This window comes from Cornus florida, unplaced genomic scaffold (genome assembly GCF_030987335.1).
Source record: "Cornus florida cultivar Cherokee Brave unplaced genomic scaffold, ASM3098733v1 CherokeeBrave_3.0.0_Hap2_Chr11, whole genome shotgun sequence".
Classification (NCBI taxonomy): Eukaryota; Viridiplantae; Streptophyta; class Magnoliopsida; order Cornales; family Cornaceae; genus Cornus; species Cornus florida.
Window position 1 is genome coordinate 20034462 of NW_026775581.1, and position 5330 is coordinate 20039791.

The 5330-nt window shown below is 36.8% G+C and overlaps 1 pseudogene; it reads right to left on the reverse strand.

Moving 5' to 3' along the window:
* Positions 1-1479: 1479 nt before the first annotated feature.
* Positions 1480-4644, reverse strand: LOC132284152 (squalene monooxygenase SE1-like; annotated as a pseudogene).
* Between the last annotated feature and the right edge of the window lie 686 nt (positions 4645-5330).

Here is a 5330-nt window from a genome sequence, read left to right on the forward strand (position 1 = left end):
GGAATTGCATTATGCTCTTTAGAGTGAAATCCACCTTACTTAGAAAAATTGTTCAAAGACAATTTTATCTTGATGTTTTTCGATCAATATGGTTTGGACAATGATTTATTAATAGTTGATTGAAAATTGATGAGATGGATTGTACACATACACTTGCACTTGCTAGATTAATTTCTAAATGTTTCATTAAAATTTGCAAGTTAAAATTCGTATTGTGATTATTTCCTGAGAATTAAAATTGATTGAATATTCTATAGAGTCGAAGGTTGTTTAGAAGGGGAAAGTACTGTTTATCATCGAAAAGGAAAGAACAAAGCATTAGGACATCGTTTCCCACTTAGGATGCAAATACCTATAAGGTATATTTCCAGGGTTTCCAAAAACAGAAAATCCAAGTTCAAATTGGATTATGTCAAGTAGGAACCTTTATCTGGATTTGGGAACCGGTTCCAGAAGCTAAGATTCAAGAGAACTCCATTCTGCCCTTTAGGAACCGATTTCAAGAGTCCTGACATTGTTCTGTTTGATTCTTTTTTAATCCAACTTTCCTTCCAAGTCCTATGCACGAAATTTCCTTTATTTTCAGAAGGAATAGTACTTCGCAAACCTCTAGATAAACCATATGATTTAATATGAATATATTATTCATTGATGTACTATTCATTGAATGTATAGTTGTTCCTAGTGTTTTCAAACTATTTGTGCAAATTCCCTAACAGTTCTTACTTTTTAGTGATAGCACTAGAAGTTCTACTCATCTATGAAGTTGTACTACTAATAACAAATCTACTGTAGAATGTCAAGGCACAACATAGATGATATAATCAAGTTCTCTCCGGCCAAACTTGAGTATTATCCTCATAGAAGGCACAATTTTCATATCAAATCAGAAACTTTATTTTTATTTGACTTAGTTGATTCAAAAACTCAGATATTTGATGAAAGTGACTTTGTTTGTATCTTCCTATATCAGACCAGATTTAAGTTCCTCTTGGATGCATTATTGGGCTTTTACCCTTCTCAAACAACTGTCACAATGCTTCTTATAATACAATAGTATACTTTACCTTGTTATGGGGGTTTAATTTTGTAATTTTTATTGGTTTTCAAGATCACTCTCCTCAAATAATTTATGGCACATAACGAAAGACATCGGCAACAAGTTGATTGCTAAAATTCACTCTTTCTGTTTCGACTAGAGCACTTCGTACATTTCACATCTTTAAAACTATGAACAATAGTATGAAGACTACGATACTATGAACAATTTTCATTCAGGCATTGGTACGAAGTAAGAAGATGCCCATTAGTAATGTATATAGCACAGTGAACGTCAAGTTGGAAGAAATACTTTTTACATTTCTAAGAGAACTTTACATTGATACATTTGATTTTCAGTTTCCAGTTGTCACAAAAATTCAAAAATTTCCCAGCATTCCTCTACAATGGAAGAAATAAGAATACAAATATATCTCCGTCGCTATCAGCTGTGGAAGGTAGTTAAGATAAAAGCATCAAGCATAAGTCAGCCTGATATTTATTATAGAGGAGGAGCTCTATAATATGCTGGAATGGTTGCAGGGAAGAACACTTGTCTAACTCCTTCAGCCTCTATGATGGGAAAAATGATACCCGATGCACCCTAAAACACAAAGTTGCTCATGAATTCTCTGTATATAATTCAATCAACAAATAAAAATTGATCTTTCAGTTAATGCATCTTCAGTATCAATGCTCAAAAATTAACTGTAGCCTACATGGATCATAACAGAGGTGAAATTAAGGCATAGTACGTAAGAGAAGACAGCATGTTCTGTATTTCATAAACCATAAGGAAGAGCACAGCTACCTACCAAAATCAATCTGGCTCCAATATACATGCGTTTAGGTGAAGGAAAAGGTAGCAACAGACGACCAACACCATATAAAGCCACAAAAAAGAAATGGAGAACTAAGCTTAGCGGGCGAGGGTTTAGACCAGAGAGCAGAGCCACAGGTCCAGTCGAACAAACACCTCCAAGGCTCAGATAGTCAAAACATGCTTGGCGCATTTCCTTACTTGCTTGATCAGAGGATGCACAGAACACTTTGTATAGGGCTCCTGCCAAAGTATTTATTGTGGATGCCATTGGCTGTGAAAAAGCAAAACATAATAATTAGATACCATGTTAGGTGTGGCGGGGTTGTTCGAATGATAAAGGATCAGGTCTTAAGTGCCCCCTACCTTATAATCCTAGGTTCGAATCCCCTTTCCCTAACCCTACTAACTACTAACTCTCCTTGTCAGGTCAAAAAAGAATTACTTACCTTGTTGATAAAGAGTGAGAAAAAAAAGTCTCTGATACACAATGTTTTTCATTTCAATAATTTTTTTGGGCAGTTAAAGAAATAAATGAGATATAAAATTGGCACTCTAGGAAAAGCCTCAGTTACCCCAGTTCTTAATATATATGGGAACAAGAAATGGAGATCAGAATCTATTGGAGCATTAATATTAACCCTCCACCCAAAACCACTTGAAAAAATCGAATCTAGAAGTTTTATAATGTCTATATATTATGACTATTGCATTCTCCTTCACTTAATTAGTTTTGCTTTGGAACTTTTAGTGTTTTCATGTTAGAATAACACCACCAGAATATGAACTTAGCTTACCTTGCGCAAGGTGTAAAATGATTCAAGATATGTGCACAGAGAATCTGCATCACTCAGGTCATGTAGCGGCTTAAGAAGATTTCGCAATACAACAATATCAGAAAGTGCGACAGTCATTCCTCCACCAGTTAAAGGATGACGCATGTTGAAAGCATCACCCATTAAAAGGGCTCCAGGGGTAGGAAGGGGAGCAGCCGGCATACTTCTATTCGGCATTGTTTTAATATTTCCTTTTTCAATTGCAGCTATAAAAGCATCATGCACCTCAGGTGGTATCTGATACAAGCGCCATATTCAATTAATCCAAGGTAAAAGATAAAAATGAGATGGGGAAATGAAATTTTAAGTAAATAATAACCACAATAATAGGGCATATATGATATTTCAAAAACCTAAAAATTGTGTAGTAAGAAACTATCTATAGGTACCTGGGGAGCCACTGTGGTTTTCAAATAGTTGGCCATTTCACCATTGCCAACAGAAGGTAGCTTTTGACCAGGTACATCAACCAAACAGCGAATCTCAGTAGTGAAGTTTATTTCATGGGTCTGGAGCAAAAATAAGATGAGTGACGGATCTGCTAAAATAAGATGAGTGACGGATCTGCTAAAATAACGTGCCCATGTTTTGGAAATGGAAGTTGGCAGTTCTCAAGTATCAAAGCAACAAAGCAAGATGGCACATCCACCTGTGGAACTCAAAAAATAGGGAAGTTTATTTCATGGGTCTGGAGCAAAAAATATGTAAATAAAATTGAGAGAATATAAATAATGGCCAGAAATATTTTAGTGAAAAAGGAAGAAAGTTTGAACAACAGACAAAGAATTCAGAGCTGTACGTACCTTAGGGTTGCAAAGAGAGCCTCGCAAATTTTAAAAGCAGCCATCGCAAACAATTGTAAGAGGAGCATACGCTCTAACCTCCTGACTAGTCTTAGTTTTGTACCATATCCCCTTAAAAGCTCTGTTTTCTTCAAGCAAGGATGTCACTGTTCCTTGCTCAAGACGTATGCTAAATAGAAAATTCCATGTCAAAAAGGGAAAATGGAACCAAAAACAAGTAACATCAAAAAATTATAATTAGGTGAAACTCACTGAGAAAAGAAATGTCCAAAGGAAAAGAAAAAAATTACACTTACTTGGGAAAAGCACCCGTTGTGGAAGCTCCTCCCAGCCACATCAGAATGAAATTTGTCGAGGGGATATGACAGTTTAGTACTTCTGCCATCTTTAAAAAGAGCATATCCAAATACTGGCTGGGCATCAATTTCCTCCACACAATCTGTAGTTGAAGTGGATGCTTGTGTTTTAGATATATTTCACAGCCAAATCAATAATGTCTCTAGATAAAGAAGAGCAGGCAAGGCAGGACCAATTGCCAATTAAGTTTAATAGGAGCTAGCTAGGCTGTAATAAACTCTAAAACGCATGAATACCTTCAAGGCCCAATTCAATGAGCTTCAAGTATCCACCTGGTTGTAGCAGTTCACCAACAATTCTGTCAGGCTCTGTCAAATCTCTCTCAATCACATTAACTTGTCATCCGTCCTGAGTGCAACAAGTAGCAAAAAAAAAAAATTTACAAGAATGTAGTAGTAAATTGAATTGAAGGGCTTTTACATATATAGAAAACTACTACATAAACCAGTCTATGTCATCTCCAAAAATTGTTCTATATATACAAGTTGTATACTAAATAAGAAAATTTACTCCATCCAAGTATTTTCCGAGCAAACAAACAGTTGGAAAAGGTAGAAATTAATCTCACCTTTCCGAGGGTGTGAGCGAGTGCGGCACCGGCAACCCCAGCTCCGACAATGATGACGTCAGATTTGTCCGGGCAGAATTCTCTTCTGTTGTCCCGGATCTCAAACGCAGTACTACTAGTAGCTTTCTTTTGGCGATTTATCTTGCTCCTGTATCGCAAAATATGAAGAAGAACAATGCCTAACAGAGAGACAAAGAAAGTCAACCCCAGAATCATCATCGTTTTCTCTCTCTACCCCTCTGAAATTGCACTTGCAAATGTACGTGGGTAACTCTTCTCTTTCTCTCTCTCTATCTCTATCTGTGTCTCTGGTGGTGTTGGGAAAGTGTGAAGGAAGAGGATGAGAGAGCACAGTTGGAATGGAAGGTCCATTTATAGGCCAAAACAGAGAGAGGGTGGTGTTGTGCTGTGTTCTGGTCAGAGTAAGAGTTAGAGGTGATTGGGAAACTGAGAACAGAAACAATAATGCAGTCAGGACGGTGAACTAGAGTCTAGAGAGAGAGAGAGAGAGAGAGAACCGGGTCGGGTGGTGATGGAAGGAGTGGACCCCTGAACTAGCATTCTCCATTGGGTTTGACTTTGACTTTGACTGTCTCGGTTCTTGTCCTAATTCTATTTGTTCTCTATTTCTTGGACTCCAATTTTAACTTCATCATTCATTATATACTTGAGGATCAACTAAAAGTGTTAATAAAAAAATAGCTAAATTTAGGTGGTTAAAGGAATACATGCATCTAACCAAGATGGACCCAAACTCTAATGGGTACTAAAATAAGTCACTTGAGATCTATTTTACAGGTATGTCTGAGGTCATCATCTTCAAGCGACAAGTAGTTTCTAGATAGTGGATGCTCAAGCCATATGATCGGATATAAATCCAAATTTCGCTCACTAAAGCACACAATGGA